The 13,485-nt window shown below is 42.1% G+C and overlaps 1 protein-coding gene across 1 annotated transcript in view; it reads left to right on the top strand.

Moving 5' to 3' along the window:
* Positions 1 to 3,589: 3,589 nt before the first annotated feature.
* Positions 3,590 to 13,485, top strand: part of ZNF536 (zinc finger protein 536) — a 356,025-nt gene continuing 346,129 nt past the window's right edge. The window contains exon 1 of the mRNA XM_064519627.1: positions 3,590 to 3,876. The gene's annotated coding sequence lies outside the window, so the exon portion shown is untranslated. The remainder of the gene's footprint in view (positions 3,877 to 13,485) is intronic.

Raw genomic sequence — 13,485 nt, forward strand, 5'->3', positions numbered from 1 at the left:
TAGCTGATAGCCTCTGCTCCTTGAGAAGGTGCCCACTGTGCTCTAAGAGAGTACAAGAACCTTGCAGAATAAGGCAAACGACATACATTTCTTCTGTTCTTTCCCTCACTTCCCCAAAGGGTTTTTATCTAGTTTCAAAGCTGCAGTATATTCTTGCCTATTCATAGAGGAGATACTGGGAGTGATAAAAGCAATCAAAGAAGGTAGAGAAGTTGCTGGAGACAGTAGAGGCTCCACAGTTGAGAGGGCAGAGGGGCTGTGAAAAGAACTTTCTTTGGATGCAAGAGGAGGAGAGAGGAACAGCACAGACAGGATGACGAGAAGTAGGAAGCAATGCTGAAGAGCATTACAAAAGTGCTGATGGTGTTTGGGAGTATTACGAATTCTGAGCAAAGATGTAGCGGTCTCCCTGAGCTCATGTCTCAGATCTGAATCCCATCCATCCTGTATGTATTCATGAGCAGCCTAAGACTGTCATGGAGCCAGTAAAATCTTTTGGGCTTCTGTCTTTAGGATGTCTTCAGCTCATAGAGCTGCATTATCTCTTCAAGTTCCACTTTGGGAAAGGTTGGCCATCCCAGCCCAAATGTCTCTGAGGCCCGGGGGGGAAAGAAGTCACATTAATGGTGTCCACTATTGCCTGCCCATAGTAGTTTGTTCTTCCAGGTTTTGAGAAGTCTTCATTAATATTTTCATCCTCTAGAGCTGAGTTGGATGATCACCTGCTGACTAGGGAGGGGCCTGGGGAGAAGAAAAAAAAAATGACTGGACATTCAGCAGTGGTGGACCAGAGCTCTGCCATCAGCGTAGCGAGGACTAAAACTTAGTTGTAGACTTTTGCTTCCTGGGACATGGTTCTTATTCTCTGTCCACTTCTGGGGGGAACTTCTGGGGGGAACTTTCTGTTCCCTCCAAAACAGAAAGGGGTGGAAAAATACTTTAATTATTGGAAGGTTCAGAGCCAAAGCCCTCATTCTTTATTTTCACTCTGTTTTTGCAGTAATTAGATGAGCATCATGCCCTTATGCTAGAGGAACAGGAAATCCTAGTGAGATGTCTAAAGTTCCTCTCTTGTCAGTTGCTGTTTCACCTATCTCTAGCCAATATTCTTATCGTTGTCTCTGGAAAAAGAACCATGGGGTTTTCCTGAGCTCTCATTCTTCTGTAACTCTTTGTGTGGTGCTCTCAAATCTCCTGGCCGTCAGTGATTTCAGGTGCCAGATTTGGCCCCTGCCTCTGAAATGCCATCGCCTCCTATATAGTTTGAATCATGAAGTTCTAGGTCATGGAAATCATAAGGTGAAATCTGGTATTAAAAAAAAGCATGGATCATTTTTTTTTATGAGACTGCTAATAATGTTCAGCCTTGACAGGGTTAAAAGGCAACATCCATTTCCCCATTATCTTGTTTAAAAAGTGCCTTTTTTAAAGTCCATATGGCGACTTCCTTTCGACCTGCTTTCCCATCCTCGTCTCTTTGTCAGGGCTGTCACTTATAAAGAATCACTTGACTTACAATAACAAGTTCAAAAGAAGACAGAATATAATCAGTTGATCCACGAAGAATTGAAATAAAGAACACCCCCACTGCTCCAGTTATCATTCCCATAGAGATAGTGATATTATTGATGTGATTGCTATGCTAATTTCTATAGAAAAAACTTGTATTTTGGAATTTGTTCAAAGAGAATTTCAGACACATCAAATTGGAAAATGCAGAGTGAATTCCTAAACTTTTTAGTATAGGCATGGGAATCTTTCTTTCTTTTTTTTTTTTAATTGAATAGCTCTGAACAACTATTTATAAACTTCACTTTAAAAATCAATTGGAAAAATTTAGCTAATTTTTCAGTTATTATAAAAAGTTAATTTACTGCAGTTCCAGAAAAAAAGTCGTATGGTACCTATAGGGTTATTAATACCATACCTAAAACCTGCAGAAGTGGGATTGGACCACAGAATCCAGAAATAGAGGCTAGGGATTATAAAAGATAGATACATTTAAGTCCACTGTTTAGGAATAGCTAATTAATCTATACCCCTTCCTCTGCAATTCCATAGTCTCTTTGGGAATTGCCACAAACATAAACTTTTTTTTTTTCCTTGGACTCCTATTTTAACTAGAAGGTTTCAGCTTGTGATGTTATGCTTTTTATGTAGTAAACTGATTTAAAATGTATGCCAGTCATCTTCAGGGAACTCATTTCAGTCAAGATGAAACTAGTCTTACCTGAATCAATGTTTTAAGTGTCCCTGTGGCTCGGCATTTTGAATAATCAATCTGTCTCCATCGCTTCTTAATCATGCGCATCACAGTCTTTTTTATTTGTCAACCCTTTCGGATCCTGGCTTTTTGTTATTAACGTGCCCCTAATGTCACATGCAAGCCTTTTCTTTAAAACAAGCTGCTCATTGGTGTATTTTGATACTTTTTATTATTACTAAATCTTTTTTCCCATAATTACACCACAATCATTATATAATCCCATAACAAAGAGTCTATTGAGGCACCATGCTTTTGTCAACTATGGGACACAGAATCCATAATTGCATTATTCAGCTTCCCCCCCCCCCACCCGCTTTGTAGAAACACAACCTATTTCACCAGTCACATTTGCACCTTGTTTGCTTGGTTATATATTATTTACTAAATCGTTGCCCTGCGGATAAACCTTGTAAAGTTGCTTTAAAAAAGTTATTTGTTTGATAATTAAGTCCTGAAAACCCATCGTTTAATGATTATTCCGAACCCATAAGGCAGAGAACCTCCATGACGTTTTTCTCTAAGTTTAATTACCGTATGCTAATTTCCTTGCCTACTACGTGATTAATTAAAATCATATTTTCATAATCATTTGGCACTAGTATTGTTTTAGAATTATCATGATCCCCTAAATAGTGTATGTAAATAAAGTCGGCTCTAATGGAAAGAATCAAAATGCAACGCTGAGGACCTTTATGTGTTTGTATGCATGCGATTGGCAACATAACTGGCTTATTTACATTAAATACGCCACAAGGTTACAGTGCAGATCAACGTCACTTTATCGCTGATTACTTCTCTTAAACGCCGGAGCGGTGACTGATGCTCCGGTCCCCCTGTCCACCCAGGTTTACCCGGGAGTTTTTTTTAGGAGAAGCAGACTTTGCATAGTTTCGGGAGCAGGTAAGCAGGGCGCTTTGTGGCGCCCGGCGGCGCCCCGGGGGCTCGGCGGGGGTTGCGGGGCGCGGGCAGGGGCGGCGGGCGCGGGGGCTGCGCGGGCGCGGGGGCTGCGCGGGGCGCGGGCAGCGGCGCTGGCCGCGGGGCTGCGGAACGGCGCGGGCTCCTCGGGGTGTTTACACGGGCTCAAGGTCACGACCAAGCCGCGCCGTGTTAAATGGTTTCTTAGTTGCTAGACAGGGAGAAAAAATGGACGATCACAGACCATTCTTTGTAGATTATTATATCAAGGGTTCAGCTTTTGGCTCATCAAAGCTAAATGCCGCAAGACCTATCTAGTTGCTGTGAATTATGCCAAGACGACAATGGAGTGCTTTTTTAATGGTACAATGCATTTCACCTACCAGATAGGGGGAGTCCACGCTGAGAGATGGGGATGTCTTGTGATGTTGGGTGATCAGTATCAATGAAGGGGGTTATTCTGAAAAGAGACAGATTAAAATAAAGCGCTCTTTGCTCGGGATGTGCTGGAAGCAGTTGGGAGGGCTACCCGGAGCGGGCGGCCGCGGCAGCCCCGCGCCGCACTTTTCCCCCTCCGCACAAGAAAATGATCAAGTCAATCATGTGGACATGCTTCATTATTCATTGAACACAATCTTTTACAACGCTCCGTTTACGTGCGGGAGTTTCTTCTACGCTTTGCTTTAAATTTTAAGGTAAGAAAGACAAAGGTAAAAAGGGGGTTTTTGAGGATCCGGGAGGCTCCCGCGAGCCATCAAAGAGGCTCCAAAGTCAGTCCGGAGTATGTTTTTTTTTTTTAATTTCTTTTTAATCATCGCAATGGGGCCTGCGTTTTCCACCGTGATTAAAAAAATACAGTATAATTAAATATCCATAGCAGTGACGTTTGCAAGCAGGGCTGTCAGGGGAAAAGCAGAAAATAATGAAAGGAGCGGAGAAGCCATTGAATGGCGCTATAGAACTTAGCCTGAAGAAAACCCTACGTTTTTTCTCTTTCTCTCTCGTTTCTTTTAAAACCGTTACTTTAAAAAAAAAAAAAAAAAAAAAAAAAAAAGAAGGAGCGGGCGGGCGGGCGAGGCGAGGCGAGGGGCGGCGAGAGGCGGCGGCGGCGGCGACGCCGGCCCGGGCAGCCGGCTCGCCTTCCCCGGCCCGCGCGGACCCTGCCCTTAACTTGCCCAGAAACTTTTTGTTTTAAGGGGCTGCTGCGGAGTAAACTTTGCCGAAGTGACTTGAAACGCGGGGACCCCCTCCCCTCCAGGATCCCGGGTAATCGCGGTGTAATTTGTAAACTCCCCCCTCCCACCCCCTTTTTTAATCAAAGTTAGCTGATGCATACCATGTGTCAAACTTGTGAGATTCAAGTGCCTAAGAGACCTGCCATTTTGTGCTCTAATCGACCTCTTATGAATAGGAGCCGTGCATAATGCTGCGAGGAGCGTTGTGACATTCAAGTAGGCACTAAATGTCAGGCCAGGTCTCGGCCCTTTCGGGGGGAGCGGAGCGCGCCCGGCGGCGCCGCGGGGAGCGGGGAGGCACCTGCCAGCCCGCGCCCGCGGCTTTTGTCGGCGCCCGCAGAAAGTAACAGGTTAAAGAGGAAACTTAAATGGCAATTCCCTCGGGCGGAGGAGCATCCCCTTCCCGGAGGCGGGCCGTGCGCGGGCGCGGAGGGCCGCGGGGGCGCGGAGCGGCGGCCTGGCTGCCCTGCGCGGTGGCGGCTGCCCGGGGATGGAGCGCCGCGGAGGCGGGGGCACCGCGCCGGCGGCGAGACGGCCGTGGGGGGAGCGAGGAAGGCGAGCGGGTCTTTGATGATGTGTAGGAAAGAATCCAGATTTTAATGCGCCCATCTGTTGCAGTTTTGCAAATAATTAATATATATATATATGTGTGTGTGTGTGTGTGCGCGCGCGTGTTGGGGAGAAAGGTTGAAGGAAATAGTGACGCCTGTGAACTTTAAACACAAAATAAAAGGTCGCGAAGATTTATGCTTTTTGCCAGGGTACTTAGTTCGCGCAGGGGGACCGCGGTGCCGGCTGCACGGGCTCCATCGGAAAAGTTAGTTGCTGGCGTCCCCGGCTGCGATTGCCGCGAGCCGGCGGGCGCGATCCGCCGCGGCGCCCGGTGCCTACGCGCGGGGTGCGCGCCGCGCTCGGGGGGGCGCGGGCGGGGGCGGCTGCGGGGCACCGGCGCTCGCAGCCTGTTTACGCGCGCCGCGGTTATTGTTTCGGGGTTTTGTGTGGCGGATATTGTTATGTCTATAACAGCGTCTAGGCGGAGACGTGATTTGTCAAATCCCTTCGTTCTCACTTCAGCCGCGGCCGGGCTGCGGAGCGGCGGCGCGGCGGGCGCTCCGCGGGCGCGGGGCCCAGCGGGGCGGGCGCGGCTGCCCGCTCGCTCGCCCGCCCGCGGCCGGGGGCGCGCTGCGAGGGCTGTGCATTCCCCCCGCCGCCACCCCCCTCCCCGTGCAGTTTAAAATAAATCCAACAGGGGCCGTGTTTGCTGAGCTGATTTGACCGGTTGATACAGATAGCAGTGGCGAGCCTCCCTGCTTATGTGGAAAAAGACTATTTTAAGTGTCATAATTAAGTTTAGAAGCCTTGTTTGGGCTCATTCACTGCTCGAAATAAAAAGGACTGGCTGCTTTTAGACCCTTTTTGAAGGGGCTGGCTAAGCGCCTTTGCACGTTCGCTTGGAAAAGAATGTTTTCTTTTCTAGTTTAATATTAGAAACTATATTTTTACTTGTTTAAACCGGATTTGATTATTCCTGTGGAGATTTCCCCCCCCCCCATCACTCAAATCTTTGTTCATTGTTCATTGACTGTGGAAGGCTGCTTAAATGTACAGAGAGAGGGGGGAGGCCCCCTTGCTGGTTTGATGTTGAAATAGTAAACCTGAATGAGGAGGGTGGCTGGAAAAGTGGACATTGCAGCTTTAATTAACTTCAAGATGCTTCAGCGAGGACCAGAGCGTAGTAGTGACGTTGCCTCATAAATCTGTCCAGTACAGTGCGTTGCATTGAACTATTACAGTATTACCGTCATATTGAATATTCACTACCTATCCGGGAGCAGATTTGCATAATTGGATCTTTTTTAAATGAAACTTGTCTGCAAAAAACCAAACAAAACAAAAAACAAAAGCCCAAGTGAAAACCGCGGCGATCTGCATGATTATAAAGGGTTCAAACATATCCGAAAAGTAAGTGACCTGCATAAGTACATCAATAGGTTAAGTGCAAATAAGATGAGAAGTGCTTCTGAAAGCTGTACATTCCCTATGTGGTCTCTTGGGTTATTTCTCAATAGCGGGATTTTTTTGTAGCCTCAGGGATTTTAGGTTTTCTGTCTGCTTTCATAACTTTTTCCCTCACAGTTCTTACACAAGGTGAGGCTTTTGTACAGTGTCTGTGTACCTGTAGCGATATTTTGAAAGAAAACAGATTAACAATTTGTAATTCATGGTGTTTGAGTTGTATAATTGCAGCTACTGTGGAAGGGAAATGTGTATTGCTGTTGTGTTTCTGGTCGTTGAATAGATCATCACTAAGTACTTCAGAATATTCCAAGATTGTGTGTGTATGTGTTTGTGTATGTTTAAAAATTGACTTAGGTACCTAAGCTGTTACTTCTTTAAATCAGAGACAACTATTTTTTAATGTGTTCCCTCCTCTCCCCTTAATTCACTGAGGATGGAGATTGCTAAAGTAATTAAAAATGCCAGAAATGTTTAAGTGAATTTGTAGATTATATGCGAAACCCATCCCTTCCTAACTGAGTGCCTTGTTTTTTGATCAGGCAGGTTTAAAAGTATTTTGTGAAATAAGATTCTCGTATTTCAGGCACTGTAAGGACGAAGTTGTGGAATTAAGGCAGTTAAAAGCCTTACCTCCCGAAAGGGGAGCAGTGACGCCCTCAGTCCGGAGCAGCAGGAGCGCGCAGCCCCTGCGTGGCGCGAGCGCTGGGCTGTCCCCCCCTCGCTGGAGGCTGTTTTAGTTATGATGTCATTCTGATAGGGGAGAGCAAATGTCTCCTGATTCTACCATTAAACGCCTGGCTGATTTGCCTGATAATGATAGCATTGACGTCCTGCTCCTTGACAAATGCAAGCCCTATGAGCCCTATGAATTAACTTTTTTCCCATAGATGAGAGCTAGCTAGCTTTAGGACTCATGAACGTAGCAGCACTTCTTTGATAGATTACTTTGAGACTTCTCATTTCTGCAAGAAAAAATCTTCCCTAAATACCACTTCTGTCAGACTACTGCTAGTCCCCTATACAGTTTGGGCCTGATTTCTATAGCTGCTGAGCACTTACAACTTCCACTGACTTCAGCTGTGGGTGCTTAGCAGCTTTGAAAACCAGGCCCTGTGTTCAGTCAACAGCTGATGTGTTTTTTGGTTGGTTTGTTTGTTTGCTTTAAGTTAGACAGCTAAACAGGGCTCAGTGATTTGTAGTTGTTATCAGAATATTCACAAATAGCTTAAGATGTTTGTCCTAGTCTGTTGTTTTCTCCTTTCTGTTATGCTTTTTTTTTTAGGTTCATCTTATAGTGGATGTACTGTTAGTATTTTAGTCTTTCAAAGAAAAAAAATAAATGAGTTGTTTAAAGTTTTCAGAATGTTGTGAAAAGAAAACATCTCCAATTTGGTAACAAGTGCTTAAAGGGTCAACTGATGTTTCAGAACGTTCACTAGAAGAGAATCTTGGTTTAGCTGATAAAACCTGAAATTGAGTACGCTTTCTTCTGTCTGCTCTGTCTTCTGATTTTGCTTGTGACTTTGAAATTTGTATGACTGCAGGTAAATGAGATTTAATATGACTTATTTTTTTAAAGTACCAGTGGCTTAAACTTTGTTTTCATTTACTGTTCAGATGATCATAATCAACAGTGCACATGTAAGAAAGGTTATAGTCCCTCCATTACATTTGCAGGAAATGCACCTGAAATATTTGCATGTTAAAGGTAGGTTTTGCAGAGGAGTTCCTGAAGATGTGAGTTGTTATGGTGGAAATACTGTTTTAAAACACTTTTAATAAATTGACTATGTCTTTATCAGTTCTATAGAAGAAAAAGGAATTGTTCTATAGGCTTTTTCATTTTGAACATATTTGAGCTTTCTAATATTCAGCAAGTTGTCTGACAGTCTTCACTGAAGACTTTTATGTCATGAAGAGGCTGATTGTCATATTTTCGTCCATGCTAGAGGCCAATAACCCAACCCATTCATTATCAGAAGAGAGTAGCCTGGAAGTTGCAACATCAGTACCACTGTTTTGCTTGCAGCAATGAAGACAGTGCTGAGATGAGAAATTGTGATCTTCAGTACAGAAGGCTGACACATTAGGTTGTTTACTCACATAGAAGCCTTAGGTGACCAAAGAGACTTGCATTAGAACAGACGTAGAAAATCCACTAGCCCATTAAAATGGGCTGTGCTTATTCCCTGGGAAGTATAAGTTTTCTTCAGTACAAGTCGTTTTTCTAAATGTTGGTTTTTGCTTAAAGTTGACTTTGAATTGCACAGGTGTTTTTAGAGTGCTTTCACTTTAAAAAAAACCCATGATTTTTATGAACTTTTTTTTAAAAAAGAAAACTGTAAATAGATTTATTTTTCCAGTTTGAATGAGGACAATTACAGCTTTTTAGTATCTTCTGATTTAGTCTGGTTTGATAGGACTTATAAGTAAATTTAAATCTTAATTTCTGAATTTCTCTCAGATTTCTGAATAGATGTATTTAGGCTGTTCATAATGCTAAAAGCAGTATGATATTAAAAAGCCATTTTCATATCTTCTCATTCACACCTTGCATTTTTGCTATATTCTTTACCTCGTATTTTTTGAGGCATTTTGTGTATCTGTTTCAGAGGTGTAAGCAATTTGGGTTCAGGGAAGGAGATCATAGGTTAAAAAAAGAATATGTATTCTCTCTTTTATAGATATATGAATAAACTTATTTCTAGCAACCGTAGATGGAAATCCAAATTTCTCTAGTGAAGACACTCTGAGCACAGATGTTCACAGAACAGGAAAAAAGGATGAGTTACTGAAGGAAAATCTGTAAAATAAAATAATTCTGAAATGCCTAATTGGATGATTTTAGGGTTATTGTACAAACGTGCAGTTCTAGTTTCGAGTTGTGTGACTGAATACAGAATATGAACTTTTCATGACTTAGTCGCTGATCAGAATCTGACCTTGGACAGAAACGAATGAAAATTATAATGATCTGATGGATGTTTGTTGCTTAACATGAAATAAATGAGTAGTGTCAGTCTAAATCTGAGTGGATCACAGTAACCGCTGTGATATTTTCACTCCTATTGACAGATTAAGCAATGAAGCCAAACAGTGAGTGTGGAGATTTGAAGCATCTTTTTCAGATGTAATAGAGACCCAGATCAGAGAAACAGCACGGGAATAGGGAAGCAAGGGGGAATTTGTATTGCCTTTGCCCAACTGTACTAATACTGCAGCTAAACAGACTCCCAGAGAGAAGATTCTTTCAATATTCTGAGTTTGGCACCTTTCCCTTATATTAAAATTCACACTAATTTTCAGGTGCACCTTACTAGATACACCAGATGCATCAAAAAAGAAGAAGAATTGTAGAGGAGTAATTATAATTAGCCTAGTTTTCTCTGTTTTTTTATATTTGTAAGATGGGCCTTGAAAGTATTTCAAACTCACTGTTTTTTAGAAATCTTAATCTAAATACACTATGGGAGATTGTTTTCTAAAGAGATGAGTTCAATAGGTCAAGTTGAACTATATTAAAGACAAACAATTTTGTTATAATTTGACTGTCTTTTAAACACAGATCGGGAAAACAACTAAAATAGCCACAGCAGCCTCAGTATCTGATCATCTTTACATTGTGCATTGCAGTATTTGAGAGAATCACATAACCAAAAGCAAAATTAGATAATTCGTTACAAGTATTTGTCATGTCATGAGAAAACCAGCACTGCGTATTATGGTAGGACTTTAACAGAGAATTCTGTGGGTAGCAACGCCTAATAGTAATGATGACGGCTTAGACAGCACTCCTTTTATGTGGGGCAAGCAGCAGAGCTGGCTTTTTCAAAACTGGCCGCTCATTTTTGGTACATTAGTGTTAAACCATCCAGCTGCAGGCATCTGGGACTTCCAAAGGGACCGACTACCTGCTGGGATGGTAGAAGTCGGTGGGAGTCTGCATGTTCCACAGCTCTGAAAAATGGGCGGGAGTTGTCCCAAGTGGGCTGCCGACAGTGCCAGGGAAAGGCTCTTTAGAAAATTTGACCCTGTCTCAATTTTGTGGATGAAGGAAGCAGGAGATGGTGAGGAGAAAGAGCTGACTTTCTGCGAGCCACGGGGCGGTCAGTGATGCAGGAGAGGCCGGCTCGCCTTGTGCAGCGAGGAGCCTGGGCCACCAAGGCTGTCCCGGGGAGCACTGCCATCAGCCTCAAAAGGGTCAGGGCATCACAGCGCAACGGGATAAAGGGCAGTCGTGGTTCCTCCTTTTATAATCTTTTTTCAGCCTTAATGTTAATTTTGTTATAGTTTGTCTTATGTCACTTTTTAACTAGAGTAAGTGCTGTTAGAAACTTTTCCTTCTGTTTTGTGCCCTAGGGATGTACCTCTGCAGTCTCTGTCCTATTTGAGGAGGATGAGAGTCTTGCAAAGCTCATCAATCCTACGAGGGGGTCAAGTAGTGCAGGCTTACAACAGGGGCTCTGCATATAGCTTCCTCAGTAGTCCTGAAGGAAATAATCTGTGAATTAGACCTGGTAACCTGTGTGATAGCGTTGTGCTAGGTTTCAGGGGTGGCTTACATTTGTTTTTCTAAATGATAGCATAATTTGTATTAACATTGTTTTATTTCATTCTCATTAAATCTGTCTCCAAAGAATTGCATAAACATTGTTAGCATCAATCTTGTCATTGGAATATCAATGGTAGCTGTAGGTAGATATAGCAATGTCCCTGTAATCAAAAATTTAGGAAAGCATGGATAAATAGGAAACTCTGGCAGAATTACTTCATGCAAAGGATAATAAACATATGGAAAAAGTTACCAGCAAGGAAAGGATAAATGATTTCAAGAGAAGCCTAGGTTTGTTTCTTGAGAAAGAGCATGTGAGAGCTAGGGTGAAGAAAGCAAGAAGGTGTAAAGTCAGGTTTCTATTAACAAAGGCTAACGTGTTGGGCTGGATGTTCATTTCCTAATATTTCTTTTGATAGCTCTGCATGGATGGTTACATTTCACTTTCGTGTGTGTATGTTAGCGTTAGCTCTGTAGATTTACATTTATATATTCTTGAGAGGTCCATAGAAACGTTAAAACGTAAGGTAGTGCAAGACTTTTGGTTTTTGATACCAGTTTTGAGGGAGTGATGTGACAGTGAAATATCTTGTGTAGATCAAGTGAATTATGATGAAATGTAGCCTTCACTGGTGTTAGTTTATAATTGGCGTAAGCAGCAGAAACTGCTTTCTACTGTAGTGGAAGGAATTTTTAATGGGTATTTGCACTGGCTCAACCATATCAATGCCAGTACAGTTCTGAAAAAACTCGTCCATGTAGTTAAGCTCTCTTCGTTATTTTCTCAAGGTTTTAGTGTAAGTCAAAAAACTTGCACATTTTTTGAAGCCTAATGGTCTCAGCATAGGAAAGCAAAGCTAATTTTGAAACTGCTGCTACAGGTAGCTTTTCATTAAGTCTGTTTTGTTGGAATGTACCCCACGTTTTTGATGTGAATATGTCCTCTGAGGAAAGTGTATAAAAGTTAGCAAAATTGTGGATGATTTTAATGTGATTTCTAGCATCCAGTTTACTTCACTTATTTCAGTTGCGGTAGGGCTGGGCCAGTAGGTAGAACCTTCCTTCTATGGCAGGTGAGTCTCATGTGATTTTTGGTTTCAGTATGAATGCTTTACGTAACTGCACTGGTTTTACTCTTCCTAGTGCAAAACCTGATGTTCTCAAAAAGAGCGTAAGATCATGATTCAACTTTTTCTTGTTTCATTATTTCAAGTACAGAAAGAAATCCATCCTTTTGAGTTTAAAAAATACAAAGGTTATACCAACACTGAAATGTATAATAAAATGACTATTTATTACCTTTTAAGGGATCTATTCTTCATTGAGATTTTGCTATAGGAGTGTAATTCCTCTTAGGGCTAATAAAATAACTGGTAGAATATATGCAGAATCTTTATTAGTACCATAATACCAGCTAACAAAACTTGCCTGCTCTAAATATTACCATTCTTTGTATTTTACCATAAAAATTCCATTTAGAATATCTCAAATATTTTAAAATGTGCTTGTTCATTTTAAAGAGCAAATGTTCAAGCATCTTTCTTTTACTTGAATACAGAAAGTTGCATGCATGTGTATGTGATAATGAACATGCTATTGGGTAAATGATCAGTAGGAAAACCACAACCACTTCTGGATTAGAATTTCAATCTATTGCTTGTTTTGGTAGCATCTTTGGCATGCTAGCTGCTTTCCAAATATAGAAGTATAGTTTCTGGCCAGAACTAGTTGGAATTTTCTTATTGCAGTTGAAAAATCCCCCTTCATTAGTTTGCAGTAACATACTGCATCTTTGAAGGATTTCTCAGGTCCACAATTGAGTTTCTGTTCAAAATGAGAGTTGCATCTCTGCACTTCATTATGGACTGGTGATTATGAAATGCACCTGGGTCACTGCAGACCTGGATTCAGATTGTTCCTCTCTCATCTGATTTGAATCGGTTCCTTCAAATCAAGTTTCTCACATCCCAGATGAATGCTTTAATAACCATACTTTGGTTCTTCCAGGGTGGGTTTCTTTAAGTTCCAGCCTCATGCTATTCCATTTTAAATAACCACCTGTATGTTCAGCGGGTCAGAAAAAGGGCTGACTCTTGACTTGATGTCTGGGGCACTCAAGTATGACCTAAGAGGCTGGGTCCAGCTGGATTCTGCTGCAGAGTCATATACCCTCCACTGCTAGGTATGGTACAGTGCCGGTATCTGTTCTTGACACTGTCTTGCTGTCTCTTCCTTTCAGAAAGTTGCAGAAAGTATCAGGTTAGTCCTAATGTGGAACAAGAAGTAATTCTGAAATCTTCAAAGTATTTGTGGTATGGGAAAATTGTTCCCTACTCAGATCTATACCTTTCTCATAGAGTTCACATTCTAGTGATTATAAAAGTCAGTTGGTGATGGACACATCTTGGTAATCCGAAGAAATTACAACTTGAAATGGAGTTTTGTTGCTATTGTTTCATTCCTTGAACAAAACTGATTAACTGAGCGCCAAGTGTGTA

The sequence above is a fragment of the Dromaius novaehollandiae genome, chromosome 13 (assembly GCF_036370855.1).
Source record: "Dromaius novaehollandiae isolate bDroNov1 chromosome 13, bDroNov1.hap1, whole genome shotgun sequence".
Lineage (NCBI taxonomy): Eukaryota > Metazoa > Chordata > Aves > Casuariiformes > Dromaiidae > Dromaius > Dromaius novaehollandiae.